This window comes from Pelodiscus sinensis, chromosome 11, assembly GCF_052426305.1.
Source record: "Pelodiscus sinensis isolate ZL-2025 chromosome 11, ASM5242630v1, whole genome shotgun sequence".
NCBI lineage: Eukaryota > Metazoa > Chordata > Testudines > Trionychidae > Pelodiscus > Pelodiscus sinensis.
The window spans coordinates 19222917-19238384 of record NC_143062.1 but is presented as its reverse complement, the minus strand read 5'-3'; the positions used below and the strand labels follow the sequence as shown (position 1 = coordinate 19238384).

Sequence of the window (15468 nt, the reverse complement as noted above, 5' to 3'; positions counted from 1 at the left end):
GCCGTGTAGATGTACCCACAGGCTTTAAAAACCATGTCAATTTCAGGCCTGGTTAGTTTCACAGGTGGAAGCAATAATGTTGGCTCTTGAGCTTTTATCATGAGCCTCCAGGTATCTGGCATCTTCCTTAAATCACATGCTCCCAGAGTCCTGGGATTACAAGCAATTCTCATTTTCAACTGAAAATAATAAAGTTTTCAGCCTCTCAGCCCAACAGAGAAAGGCCGGAAAACATGAACTTTCCAATCTTGTGATTTTTCCGAAGCTGAGATCCTGAGTTTTTACAATGCCTGAGGCTGTCAAAATCCCAGAGGGATTTGGTTTCTTAAGCATTGATTTTGAAGCAGAAAGCATTCCTCAGGAACAAGGCATCTGGAAGAGTTTTTTCAGCTCTATTACAACAGCGCCATTTCAACCTCTCACATTTCTGAACATGCTCTGCAGTGCTTTCAATGTGCCCGCACACAGTGCCATCTGGAGCCCATTGTGGGTGTCTCAAGCATCGTCATCTACCTTTATGACAGTTTGACAGATGCCACACTAGTGATCAGCATGCAGAGAATGAGCCGTAGTGTTAGCAATGTCTCCCCAGGGCTGCGCATCCAGAGCAAGAAGTGGCATAAAGGTTGGATCACATAGAGCTAGTGGCCAGGGACATTCCTAGGAAGGCAGGTAGAAGCAGGAGAGAGTTTTCAGCAGAAGCTTTGCTTCTACCAAAATATGCACATTTGGAAACACTGTAACATTTTGCATTCATGGTGGTGGTTTTCCCAAATTGTTTCAGTCGGGAAAAAAATGTAAACAAATAAATGACCCAAATCCCCAGGTTTCAGTTAAAAAATTTCACAAAGGAAATATTTCAAGTTTCCAGTTCAAAATATCTTTTTGGTCCAAAATTTCCTTTAATGCTATTCTTTAAAAAAAAAAAAAAAAAAAAAAAAAAAAAGTGTGAAATGTTTTTAAAAGCTCCAAATCAAACAAAACGTGTTATCGCAAGTTAACAAAATGATTTGCCTTACTCACAGGTAATTTTTCTCCACTTTTCAATTTACTGAAAACATTTAAAAAATTCACTTATGTCAAAAATATTTTGCTGAATTGTCCCAGAGCCATTATTCACCCTGCTATAAATTCAAGGCAAGCAGCCAGGTCACAACTCCTGATTCTCCCCTTGGAATAACTCTAACTCTCAAAGCACTTTGCAATGGTGGCCAGTATATTAGCCTCATTTTACAGATGGAAACACTGAGGCACAACAAGGTGATGTGGCCTGCCCAAGGGCAGTGGCGGAGCCAGTACTCCTGACTGAAGATTCCCACAGCATTACATGACTCAGAGGCAGGATTTTTAGAAAACTTCCTGCTATTGTGAGAGTTGGCAATACTGTGGTTTCTGTGCAGAGAAGACCATATGTGGATCATCCACTAGATCCAAGATTGAGGCAGGACTGGCGGGGCGAGTTTCTTTGTGTTATATACTACAGGAGGTCAGACAGGTGATCACAGAGGACTAGAGCGCTTTGCAAATGTTGCATTAGGTGAGACAGTTCCAGCTGAAATAGGGAAGTATTAATGCCAGGGCACAGTTGCTATCAAAAAATGCCAAGAAGAGATCAAGATGCAGAAAGAACAGGATGGAGAATAACAGAGAGAATCCAGCCTAGTCCACGCTATCACAGGCAGGACCTGGCAGAAAATCCCAGCTCCTTCTGCAGTATCCAACTCCATCCTCAGACTGACCTGGTCTTGTGGGGAGACTATTCCAAACTAGGGACGTAAGCAAGTAATGACTACTCACATTCCACCCCCTTGCTGCCTCTGAGCAGCTGGGGGGCAGGAGGGGCACAAGCCGGTGCTGAGGGGAGCTGGCTTAAAAGCCAGTTCCCCCAGCACCGTCTCCACGGTGCCGTCTGCCCCATCTCCGTGCTGCTGCCTCTATCAGAGGCAACAGCCAGGGGGGTGGGACAGAGGAAACTGCCACGAAGCAGCCTCTGCCCACAGCAGGCCCACGCTCGCCACTGAGATCCCCCACGCACAGGGGCTGCTGGACCTGGCATGAGCAAGCCTGGCTCAGTCCCAGCTCACACCAGCTCTGGAAACTACCCGCACTGTGGCTCTGCATTTTAAATGTAGCAGGAACCGGACTGCCTGCCCACCCAGCTCTTACTACATTTAAACTGCAGAGCTGCAGCTGGGGATAACTTCCCTTATCAACTAATCATGTAGTCAATACAAATTATATCAACTACACAATTTGCTAATTACTCGCCTCTTAACATCCCTATTCCAAAACCTCCCTCATTTGTTCTCTTGCTGACACTGCCCTTTGGCTTCAGTTGCCCTTCTCCCTTCCTGTTCCTAAGACCAGCTCTCTGTCTGCCAGAGCAGCTGTGACACTTGCAGGATTACCCAAGGGGTACAGGGTGAATCACTAGTGCCTGTTCATAGTATGAGGGAGACCTATCTGTGCCCAGGCCTATGAGCTGCTGGTAACACAAGCATCCTACTCTAGGCTCTGCCAGTCCCTCTGGGTATGTCTACACTACCCTCCTAATTCGAACTAGGAGGGTAATGTAGGCATACCGCACTTGCAAATGAAGCTCGGGATTTGAATTTCCCGGGCTTCATTTGCATGAAGCCGGCCGGCGCCATTTTTAAATGCTGGCAATTCGAACCCCGTGCCACGCGGCTACACGCGGCACCGAGTAGCTAGTTCAGATTAGACTTCCTAATCCGAACTAGCTGTACTCCTCGTGGAATGAGGAGTACAGCTAGTTCGGATTAGGAAGCCTAATCCGAACTAGCTACTCCGTGCCGCGTGTAGCCGTGCGGCACGGGGTTCGAACTGCCAGCATTTAAAAATGGCACCGGCCGGCTTCATGCAAATGAAGCCCGGGAAATTCAAATCCCGGGCTTCATTTGCAAGTGCGGTATGCCTACATTACCCTCCTAGTTCGAATTAGGAGGGTAGTGTAGACATACCCTCTCTTCTTTTGCAGGCTAGCAATTAGCACACCCAGTCCTTAAACTCCATGGCTACCTCTAGACTGGCATGATTTTCCGCAAATGCTTTTAACGGAAAAGTTTTCCCGTTAAAAGCATTTGCAGAAAAGAGCGTCTAGATTGGCACAGACGCTTTTCCGCAAAGGCACTTTTTGCGGAAAAGTGTCCATGCCAATTTAGATGCGGTTTTGCGCAAGAAAGCCCCGATTGCCATCAGGGCTTTTTTGGGCAAAACAGTTTTTAGCTGTCTACGCTGGCCCTCTTGCGCAAAAACATTTCCGGAAAAGGGCTTTTGCCCGAACGGGAACGTCAAAGCATTTGCGCAAGAAGCACTGATTTCGGACAGTAGAACATCAGTGCTTTTGCGCAAAATCAAGAGGCCAGTGAAGACAGCTGGCAAGTTTTTGCGCAAAAGCAGCTGCTTTTGCGGAAAAACTTGCCAGTCTAGACCCAGCCCATTAGTGAGACCATGGGGGAGAGCAGAGATAAGCTGTGGCTAAGTCTATGGAGATAGGTAACCCCAGAGTCCCTCCAATCCTTTATGCACACCCAACTGCATTACACCCAAATGCACAGCCCCTTGACTTCTGGATCCCACCATGCACACAGCTCTGTCCCCTGTTCCCTCGCTGCAACTCAGCACGACTCTTTCTGCAGCTCGCAGCCCTGAGGGGTGTCTGTGCTCAAAGCAAAGAGACACATATTTGACGCTTATTTGCGCTTTCCCCCAGGGCTTAGTGAGTGAAGCTGACGCAAGGCACTGTGGGATGCATACCCACGGTGCTTTACTCTTTCTGTCGATAACAGAGTTGCACATGTGACCATGAATTCTCCACAGAAGCTACCAGAAAAACTGGTATGGCAAGTTTCCAGTTTTAACAACTTTTGCCTGTTGACAGTACTTTCGTGGCCAAAACTTGCAAGTATAGACACAGCCAAAGAGAGATCCAAACTGAAGCAAGCAGAAGGACTGAGAGTGTGGAAACAGATCAAAGGGAAATATAAATAAGCCCTTTCTCTGCCAGCAGTCAGTCCATCCGCTGGAGAGAGCTGGATCCATATGGCAGAGTGGCACTGCAGCAGGGGATACCAACTTGTGCCCTTCTTTCTCCTGTTATACAGTTCCAGACCTTTTGCCTCTTTTCATAACCAAGGCATTTGGGTAACTTCATTTGGCTGCTATTCGAGATCTTTTTCTTGGACTCTTTTGTGCTATGCAAAGGCCCAGGCCTGCACCATGTCTAAACTGTAAACACTAGGCTGGGTTGGGTCAAAGACATCAACTGTTCTCACGTAAGGCTGGTTTAGGTCCGAGAACCACCCGAACTCAGGTGATCAGTTTCACCTTCAGCAGCTTCCGCACAGAATATTCTACATGCCACATAACTCTTACAATATTTCTGTTCATACATTCTGCAATAACCATGACAACCAGTCTTTGCTTTCAGCAGAGACCACACGCGGCCCCTTGTGCAGCAGTATCATAAAGATGGCACTCGCAGGGGAAACGTGCCCATCTGGCATATCTAGACAAGTCCCAGGGTATAGACTCATAACCACTCCCAATCTGTTGCCAACATGGGGTGCCAGGGTCACACCAGACTAGGAGCTCTTCTCTGGCTTCATTAGTGAAAAGGAGAAAGTCAGCAGGAAACGTTTCAATCAGTCCCTGCAGATGATTTCGACAATCCTAGGAAACATTTCGATTTTGTTGAATCAGTATTTTCCTACAGAAAAACGTTCAGCTGGGAAGTTTTCAACCCACTCTCATATTAGCTAACCTCAAATGAGCAATCAACTAACTCCCAGGATGTGTCACTCTCAACTTCCTGTTCTAGCCTCACTCTTGGTGTGGAGGTGCAGCTAGCCACATTCTGTGGTGTAGTAAGCCAGGCCTGGCACACAGGGTATGAAAATATTTACAGAACCTCTGATGGAAGATACCAAGGTGTTAATCCTCAATCAAGTGCCTGAGATGGATTTTATTCTAACCACTGTTCCTGTCATGCTGCTTTGACTGGGAGAGCTGCAGAATGAAATGAGACATGAGCTAATCAGCCATTCTGCTAGGGTAGGCGAGACCAATTTGTACAGACAGTTCTCTGCGTTGTACACATGCAGCCTTCCTCCGCTCTGCTAGGGAAAGAAAGTAGACATCAAGTATCTTGTTGCATGGGCCGAAGGCTCTTTCAGGAAAGAGCTGTGTTTTCATTCTGTGTTTGTACAGCACCTAGCACACTAGGGTCCCTCGGCCATAACTATGGCTCCTAAGCACTACTGCACTCAATAGCATCAGCAGATAAGAGACCTACAACTACACTTCTGGTGTGGACTTAGCTCTCCTAGTCCTTGAAACTGTACTTTTACCCACCCTGGGGGGAAAAAAAGGTAGTGAAAAGAATTCCCCCAAACCCGAAATTTCATCCAATTTTTTCATTGGTTATTTCTTTCTTTAATTTTGGACATCTGAAATCCAAACATTGTTTTTGGCAACCAAACCAGTTTGGTTAAAAGCTGGAAACGTTTGGGACAAAATCGTGACAATTAACACAAAGAGGAATAAATTGGAGAAGAGGCAAAAGAAGAGGCCACTTTTCCGAGAACAAACAAGGAATAATAACCTCTTTCAGGTTTTGTTTTATATGGCATAAAAATGGCATAAAATGCTATTTTGGTTGGTTACTGGGATTGGGCGACTGAGAAGGATCACTTGACAATTACCTGTTCTGTTCACTCCCTCTGAAGCACTGTCACAGGCACAAATTTAGTCTGAGCTGGACCACCAGTCTGAGCCAGTATGGCCGTTGTGAAGTTCCTATGTAAAATTCTACTTGGGAATCTTTGAACATGAGCAAAAGCATTGCAGGCACAAACAGCTGTCCAGACACATGATTAGGAATAGACTAGGAGAACTGTGGACAGTTTGAGATTTGAGCCATCTGCGAATGTTTGCTAACCCATTATTTCCCATCAAAAAACACCAATTCATTGAAACTGAAACAGGGTACAATACAGAAAATGTTCTGACTCAAATAATTTGGCAAAGAAAGTTCTGAAATTACTGAATTGTGACGTTTTCAAATCAGAAGGCCTATAGTTTTCAAGTCAAAAGAACTTTCAACTGACTAAAATTTTGAAATGAAGACGAAAAAATATTAAAGAAGAAAAGGAGAAAATCAGAATGAAACATCTTGGAATTATCTAAACGTTCTGACCCAAACTTTAAAAAGAAATCAAGTTTTGGTTTGTGGAAATTTTCAAAAAGTCAACTTTTTGTCTCCATCCAAGTTGGGAAAAATGTCAATATACTGAAAATTCCAGCAGGATGGGAAAGTCATTTCCTGGCCAGCTCTAGCTGAGATCCAACCAAACGAACCCCTCACCCCAGCCTATCCTACAACTCAGTCATGGCACTTTCATAATAGGATTCACCCGCCGCTTTCTTACAGCCACTGTGTCGATACTGGTTTCTGAGTCAGCACCCTTCAATCTCACCAGCCAGTTCACCCCTCAGAGCTTTGTTTCAGGCCCTCTACAGACTCAGGTCGTTCTTTGCAATTAGAACAGTTAGGGTACGTCTACACTACAACGTTAATTCGAACTAACTTAGTTCGAATTAGTTAATTCGAACTAAGCTAATTCGAATTAGTTAATTCGAACTAAGCTAATTCGAACTAACGGATCTAGACTAAAAAACTAGTTCGAATTAGCGTTTTGCTAATTCGAACTAGCATGTCCACATTAAGTGGACCCTGAACCAGGCTTAAGGATGGCCGGAAGCAGTGCCGGCAGGGCATCAGAGGAGGACTTAGAGCGTGGAGATGCTGTCTCAGGCTAGCCGAGGGCTGTGCTTAAAGGGTCCCGACCCCCACCTCGGACAGACAGTTCTCAGGGGTGCCCTGCTTGCAAAGCAGTCCTGGCTTGGAGTGCCCGGAGTACCCACACTGGGCACATCACAGCACTCGGCCATCAGACCGGCTGCACTTGCCGCAGGTTGCCATCTGGGGAGAGGGGGCAATCGGGGAGCTGCAGGAGAGGTTCCCCCCCAAAAGCCTGCAGATCCAGCCCAGTCCTCCCCATCGGGGGCGCGTACCCCATTCCTCCCTCACCTCCTTCCACTTACCCTTCCCTAGCCCCTTTTCTTGATGTACAAAATAAAGGACAATTGTGTTCAAAAATGGAATCTATCTTTATTGAACAAAACTGGGGGAGACTGGGAAAAGGAGGTGGGAGAGGGGAAGAGAGGCTGGGAGAGGGGAGGGCAACTACAATGATCAGGGGTTGGGAACAGGTCCCATATGAAGAGAGGCTAAAGAGACTGGGACTTTTCAGCTTAGAAAAGAGGAGACGGAGGGGGGACAGGATAGAGGTCTCTAAAAGCAGGAGTTGGGTGGAGAGGGTGCATACAGAAAAGTTCTTCATTAGTTCCCATAAAGAAGGACTAGAGGACACCAAAGGAAAGGAATGGGTAGCAGGCTTCAAAGTAGTAACAGAAAGTTGTTCTTCACAAAGCAAAGAGTCAACCTGTGGAACTCCTTGCTGCAGGAGGCTGTGAAGGCTACAACTAGAACAGAGTTTAAAGGGAAGTGAGATCAAGTCATGGAAGTTGGGTCCATGAGTGGTATTAGCCAGGGGGTAGGAGTGGTGTCCCTGCCCAAGGATTGTGGAAGGCTGGAGAGGGATGGCACGAGACAAATGGCTTGGTCACTGTCTTCAGTCCATCCCCTCCAGGGTCCCTAGGGTTGGCCGCTGTCGGCAGACAGGCTACTGGGCTAGATGGACCTTTGGTCTGACCCAGGACGGCCATTGTAAGCTCAGGGCTCAGGGGTCTCAGTGGACCCTCTTGATTTTCATGCACACCTGCTCCTGGGTGGCCAGGCTGGCAGCTCTCCTGCCCAAGCCAGCCACTTTCCTGTGCCTAGTGCGGAGATCGTGGACAAGGTCCACAATGTCCGCACTAGCCCAGGCAGGTGCCCGCCTCTTGCGGTCCCGGGCAAGCTCCCAGGAGCCACCAGCCTGGTCCCGGGAAGAGGGGGAGGGCTGGGGGGCATCGGGTGGCTGACTCGATCCGTGCCAGGTGCAGGGTCTGCTGGCTGGGTGCTGGCAGGCTTGCACCTGGCACGGGCACCGTAGCCAGCCCATGCCCCTTTAAGGGGTCCGGGGCCGGGAGGGGGGCAGATGAGTTTCCCTGGTGTTGGCCAGAGTGGCCACCAGGGAAACCTGGGGAGGGCTAGCCTCCCACTAGTTCAAATTAAGGGGCTACACACCCCTTAATTCGAACTAGCTAGTTCGAACTAGGCTTAATCCTTGTAAAATGAGGTTTTCCTAGTTCGAAATAAGCGCTCCGCCCATAGTTCGAATTAAGTTCGAACTAGCAGAGCGCTAGTGTAGCGCCTATGAAAGTTAGTTCGAACTAACGTCCGTTAGTTCGAACTAACTCTGTAGTGTAGACATACCCTTAGAGACCAAGGGCTTGTCTGCACACATACCTTTGGCCAAACTTGCCAAATCTCACACTAAATTCGATGGCAGTTCTTTGTCTGCCTATAACACGATAACTGGGCCACCAAATCCAATCAATTCCAAATTTCTGGGAACTGCTAGGCTGGTATGGGCAAAAGAGGACCCTAGAATGCAGCTCAGGGCAAAATGGGGGTCACACACAAAGCTCCTAGCAAGGGATCCTGATATGAGGGGAGATGGAATAGGGGGTACAAAAAGTCCTTAACATGAAGGACATATCTGGAGTGCAGGGGTTCCCTAAGAGAGAGTGTGCGTGTTTGGGGGATGGAAGTGGAGGGATGCAAGGAGCCCGTGATATGTGCAGTGAGCTCTGCTGACAGAAACTGTTAAGCGTGCACCCCTCTTGTCATACGGATAGAATGCCACTGACTGAAGGGGAGTGATCTAGTACAACCCCTACTGTGGACTAGGGATGTAACAGTATAGTCGATTAACCGATAAGCAAAAGCTTATAGGTTAATGCTATAGACGACACTCATTTCCCCCCACCGCTTGCCAGGACATTTTTTAGCAGGCTGGCCAGCAGCCCAGTTCAGTCCCAGCTTGCCACAGGGTCCTGGACCTACCCCCGCTGCGGCTCTGCATTTAAAGTGTATTAGGAGCCAGGCAGGCAGGCAGCCCAGCTCAGTTCCAGCTCAGACCCCTCTCCTTCCCCCATGACAAGGGCTATCCGGGGACTATAGAATAGTCGACTAACCAATAAGAATTCATGAGGTTAACTGACTATTCAATTAACCGATATTTAATGTCCCTGCTGTGGACACAGTTATATCAGTGTAAAGGCGCCTTGTACCAGTACAGCTCATTCCCTTTACTGTACAGGCACCAGCCATCGCAGTCTAAGAACTTTTATACCCAACTGCGTCCACAGTTGCATAGAGCAGAGCAGTGAATGGTATTTGGTGGGTGTTTGCCAATGAAAACGGAGAACAGAAGGGTCAACTGTGATCATCTAACTGGCCTACAAAACACAGTCATAAAGCAGCCCTGGATTAATTCTGGTGGAATTAATCGGAATTAAAGATCTGTCTGGAGCAGATCTTTCAGAAAAACATCTAATCTTGATTTTAAAATTGTGCCAGCAATGGAAATCCACCAGAGCCCTTGGGAAGTTGTTCCCATGGTTAATCACCCTCGCTAGTAAAAATGTGTGGCTTACTCACCTATGAATTTGTCCAGCTCCAGCAATCAGCCATTGGGTCCTGTTAGAACTTTGTTGGCTAATGTGAAGAGCCCTGGCAAGAGATTGTGATCTTTAATTCAGATTAATTCCACCAGAATTAATCCAGGGCTGCTTTATGACTGTGTTTTGTAGGCCAGTTAGATGATCACATTTCTGATCCCCATCTAGGTATTTAGAGATTGTGATCAAGTTACCCACAACCTTAATCTCCTCTTTGCTAAGCTAAAGAGATTCAGCTCCTGCAATCACTGTAAGGCATGTTTTCTGGAGAACATTTATATTGAGATGTCACCTAGCCAGAGCCTCACGTCCCTCCACATTTGGAAAATACCCAGAGCTGGTATTTATCCATGAAATGAATGCTGGGATACAGAGACAGACACAAGTAATCCATTCTCTACTCCCATCACTCAGAGAGAAATAAAGTGAATTTTACTGAAGCATTGGCAAATAATGCTGAAAGAACCAGACAGAGACCCAAGATTAGTGGAGACCACTGAAGAGAGAGAGATTTAAAGGGGAAGAGATATTTAAAGGGCAGCTGGCATCCCATTGGAAGAACTGGACCTGTGCCAGTCTGCTGGGAGAAAATTCAGCATAGAACAAGATTTAGCAGATTTTCGTGTGTGTATTACAGTAAACCTTCGACACACTCGCTGAAATCACAGTCCTTGTCATGCAGGTGGCTGCACAGACCTTGACCAAGATCAAGACCCCCACTTTACCAGGCACTGCACAGATACCTAGGGAGAGACGGACCCCAGCCCAAAGAGCTCACAGTGTAAATAGAGGAAGGGTGGAAGGGGAAACTGAGCAGAAAGAGTGGAAGAGATCTGTCCAAGGTTAGTGGGAGAGCCAAGAATAGAACCCAGGTATCCTAACTCATAGTCCAGTGCCTGACTTACCACTAGATAACCCTGCCTCCCATGAATCCTTGTGCACAAGCATTTCCCCCAGATAAATTGGGCAAACACTAACTAACCCAACTGGATCAAAGCCCCTGGAAGTAAGCCCTCTTCTTTGTAAGGCAGCCACTGCTCATGGGGCTACTACCAGCAACTTTTACTACTAATACCATCAATAGGCCATTTTGCAAGCTGCAAACAAAAGGGAGCTGTTCTCCAGCAGAGCGGGGGGGGGGGGGGGGGGGGAGGAGGGAAACGGGGGAGTTAAACATGTCCAGCACACAGGACTCCACCTTTAATTCAATCACTGAGTGATTTGGTCAGAACCCAAGTCATGTATTAGAGGGGCAGAGTCAGCTGGCAAATCTCATCTACTTCAGGAGCAATGGGTTAAGATGCATCAGCCCTCTACCCATTTGTGCTCTGTTTACAGCTGCATTTTCTTGCTTTAAGGCTGATGCTTCTCCAAAGAGCCTGGGGGATTTGGAGACTCGATGCTCATTACAGTGAAATGGGAATCAGATCATCCTACAATTCCTTATTCGCTGTTGAAAATCTGAGCTGCGGTGCATCCTTCTGTGTCACACCATGTGGAACATCATCAGCGTAACCACAGACAGAGAAAACAGGGAACATGACCAGCCACAAGGTGCTGCCAAAGGAAACTGCACTCTGGCTGGGCTTCTGTCAGTTCCGCTCCAGCCTTGAAATTTGTGGCTCTGCGATTTAGGGGAAATGACTTTCCTTCTAATCTGCTGACAATAGAAGGCAATAGAGTCAGACAAGTGTGTGGCCGCTGTGTGCCCCTAAATAACTTCCATAGCTACTGTGATTAACTGATATCCCCTGGGGTGGCACCGTTATTTATGCTTTTAGGCTCTGACAGAGCTGGGCGCCCTGTGCACGGGCATGACACAGACCCCAGCGGAGAACAGGAGCATATGACGCCAAGCGCTGCACAGACCCTGACTGAGCCTGGGACCCCCACCCTCATTGTGCTGCAGGAGTCCACAGGAAGACATTCTTTCCCCTCACAAGCTGACAATCTAAAGCACAGGCGGCCGGTATCCAGGCACAGAGGCTCTGTCTTCCCCACAGCCTGATGCGTCTTTGCCCCTGCTCCACCTACAGGCCCTCTCCTGCTGTTCCTGTTCCGACAGGCAGGCTGGGGGCCACAACGCGCTCCCAGGGCCAACCTTCCAGTGCCTGACCTGTGCTGAGGCTGGCAGTTTGGCAGGTGGCCTTCCAGGCCGGGACAAGCTGGGGGTCAGGCCAGGTGACCTGGGGAGGCTAGAGCCATGCTGCTGGGTCTCCAAGGACTAGGGCCAAGCTGCCCAGCGCTCTAAGGCTATGGGAGGTAGGGGTGCTGGACCGGAGCAAGGGACAGTGGACACAGTAGGGGCAGAGGTTGGAGATGCTGGGCAGAGACCAGCAGCCACACCAGGGCTGGGCTCTGGTGGGTGCCGAAGGCTTGAGGAACAGACTAGCTTCCCCAAGCCAGGGGGGTCACTCTCCACCCATGGTCTCAAGAAATGAAATGTGGCAGGGGGAACTGAGGCATAGAAAGGGGAAGGGATTTGCCCAAGAATCCCATGTCTCAAGAGAGACAAGAAGTTTTGGGGAGAGAGGAGGAGCAGAGCCACCAAGAAGGGAAAGGATTTGCCCAGGGCCACTTTTGCCAAGGGCAACAGGGGATGGATCACCTGATGACTGCCTGTTTTGATCATCCCCTCTGGGGCACCTGGCATTGGCCACTGTTGGAAGCCCATTACTGGGCTAGATGGACTATTGGTCTGAGCCAGGCTTCATCTGTCCTGCAGGCTTCTTCCGGAAGAGCTCTTCCGAAAAAATGTCTTCTGAACGAGCGTGTCCACTCTGCCAAAGCACATTGGCAAAGCAATCTGCTTTTTTGGAAGAAAGCATCCACACTGAATTGATGCTCTCTCACATTTCAGCTGTGATTCCTGTGGCTGGAGTGGCCACCAGGGCACCTGTGCTTTTTCCTCACTGGATCTTACTGTTCCCAAGTTGTGCTGCTTCCCCCTAGCGGCCACGTGGTTTAAGTGCTTCATTCTCAGGGGTGGAACAGACTTGTTCATAGTCAAAAAGCCAAGCACTGTGGGAGGATCTCCCAAGCTTTGCCATGAGTCACTGATGGTTCTCTACAGTTAATAATAAATCAGCCACAGAGCTATTTGTACTGGGCACTCACCAATAAAGAAGGCACGTGTCCACACCTAGCAAACAGAGGCACAAGGCATGTGGTACAAATTTCAATGAAAGACTTAACCTATAGCTATCAGAAGCCAAAATACACACAGATTGGTAAGGAAGGGATTGTGGTTAAGTGCCTAGCCCAGCAGGGACCTCATCATCTTAGGCAGGGCCTGCACAGCACCAGCAGGAGAGGGCCCTGATCAGTGACTGGGGCTCCTAGACTGTCATGGAAGATAAACAATGATCAGTAGAAAGCAGGACATGGTGCCCTGTGGCCTAGGAAGCCTGATCACCCAAATACAGCTCTGTCCCTGACATTTTATAAACCCCTCCTCAGCTCTGTAGCTAACTGCTTTATCCTGCTGCATTGGGGGCAGGAGGCCTGCTACAGTCCTGACACCGCCTGTTGTGTGGCACAAATGGTCAATATCCCAAGCCCCACACAAAGCACAGCATGGTCTAGTGGGCAGGGCATTGATCCTGGAACCTGGGTTTTAGTCCCCGCTCTGCTACTGGCCTTGGGTAATACCTTCAGTCTGAAGGATGGCCTGCTGTCATTTCAGGCAATGAGCTCTTCAGCCCGGGGACTGTCTCTCACCATGTGTCTGTGCAGCACCTGGCACAAAGCAGGCCCCTGTCTGGGTTAACAGCCTGTTGGCATCATAGAATAAAAATTCTAAGAGCAGTTCCCATGCTGGAGGCAGTCCAAGGGGTGCCTCCAACAATGCAGTACTACTGCCTGTCTTGCAATGGTAGTGCCCACTGCCCTGTTGAGCTGACCACCCACAACACTGCTACTGGCAGCTCTGTAGAAAAGATAACCAGCCACTGGGAAAGCCAGCAGCTTGTGGCATGAGGCATTAGCTTCAGGAAAACAAGAGTAGATGTAATTGGTGGTTATTCCTATTACAGTGCTGCCTCAAGGCCCCATTGTGCTGGGTGCAGCACAGACCCCAGCCAGGGCCCCACTTTCAAAGCAGAAAAACTTACAAAACAAGGAACAGTCATTAAGCTACCCCAGAACAATGTCTCCCCGAATCTGCACAGCCCAAAACAGCACTTGAACCTACTGGCTGCAGCATGGCTGAAAGGGCAAAGAATGAATTGTGTTCTCACCTTGTTAGGAGCTAAGGTCCTCCTGTCTTCCCTGGAGCACTGTGGCTGTGCTGACCTAGGTACACAAGGTCTGAGGCATGTCTGGAACCCAGCCCACACCCAATTCCCCCATGGCTGCAGGGGGTTTCTAGCTTGTCACTGGGTGATCTGAGAGGCGGGCGGAGAACTGAAACCATCAAGCACTTTATAAGATTGTGCAAACTATGTATAGACACTCGGGGTGAGGGGGGGGATATCTGCAATGGTAGGCACCACTCTCCCCCTTATACAGATGGGGAAACAGAGGCAGGGAGTGATTAAATGACCTGCCTGTCGCAGAGCAGGGAATTGAAAGAACCCAGGTGTCCTGGATCAATGCCCTAATCATTGCACCATCCCTCTGCTCTTCAGGACAGATCCACAAAGTGAGCTCTCCCAAGGCCACACAGCCAGTCAGAAACAGAACCCAGGAGTCCTGGACTTCAGTCACCGGGCTCAAGAGGCCTTTGTGGATCCATCTGAGACCAAATCTCCAGCTACTGGATCTTGTTCTGCTTTTGCTTGCTGGACAAAAAAGAGCCACTGCCATCAGAGATCTCCTCCTCATGGAGGTGCTTGTAGACTGGGACCAAACCACCTCTTAGCTTTGGCTCGGATAAGCTACACCGATGGGGCTCCTTTAGTTGCTGAGCTACTACTGTGCTCTAGCAATTCAGGTCTACGTCCCCCTCTAGATGAGTCTTCCCTTTGTTTTCCAGGCCATGAATCTTTCTTGTGGCTCGTCTGCAGCCTCTCCAATCCACAAAGTGTGGACCCCAGAACCAAACACATAGCACTGAGCCATGGCCCTCCTGCTGCAGACCTCCACATTTGGGTTTTTAGGCTATTCTCCAAACAATAAATCTTGCCTTGTTTCACAATGGCAGTGACAGAAAAGCACCAGTTCACCACTGCAACACACACACTTCCAATGTTCATCTTAGCAAGTAATTATCCCCATTTTACAGACTGCCAAACTGAGGCAGACAAGCTAAGCAATTTGACCAAGGTCACACAGGAAATCTTTGGCAGAGCAGGGACCTGTACCACATCAGACAGGTCCCAGCTGCTGGACCATCCTTATACTTTAGAACATTTCCAGCTACCAAACCCAAGTAGAAGAACTGAGTATTGACTGAAAAGTAATCATGGAGAGCAGCAAGACACCCCATATTTCCCTCTAGTTGGGTTAACATGGAGCTTCCTCTAATGACTAGATAAAGTCTTTTGGTGACCTTTTACCGTTCTCTCATCCCCTGCTTAAAATCTGCAAATTATTCATCCTGGAAATGGCTTTCTAGCACCCAAGTTTCTTTACCGGCCTTGAGCAGGCTAGGATGAAAGCTGGGCTTCACTAAAACGTGCTAGCTAAGCCTCAGCTACTGCCCATGCTAGGGAAAGAGGTTAGCACATGTAGCAGGATTTTAGGCAACAATCTGACTAGTCAAACTTGAGAGAAAAGGTTTTAATCTTACATCTGCTCAAGAGGATAGGCTGGGGTTAG

The 15468-nt window shown here is 48.4% G+C and overlaps 1 protein-coding gene across 9 annotated transcripts in view; it reads right to left on the bottom strand.

Moving 5' to 3' along the window:
- PC (pyruvate carboxylase) overlaps positions 1-15468 on the bottom strand; it is a 241752-nt gene that overhangs the window by 168873 nt on the left and 57411 nt on the right. The window lies entirely within an intron of this gene.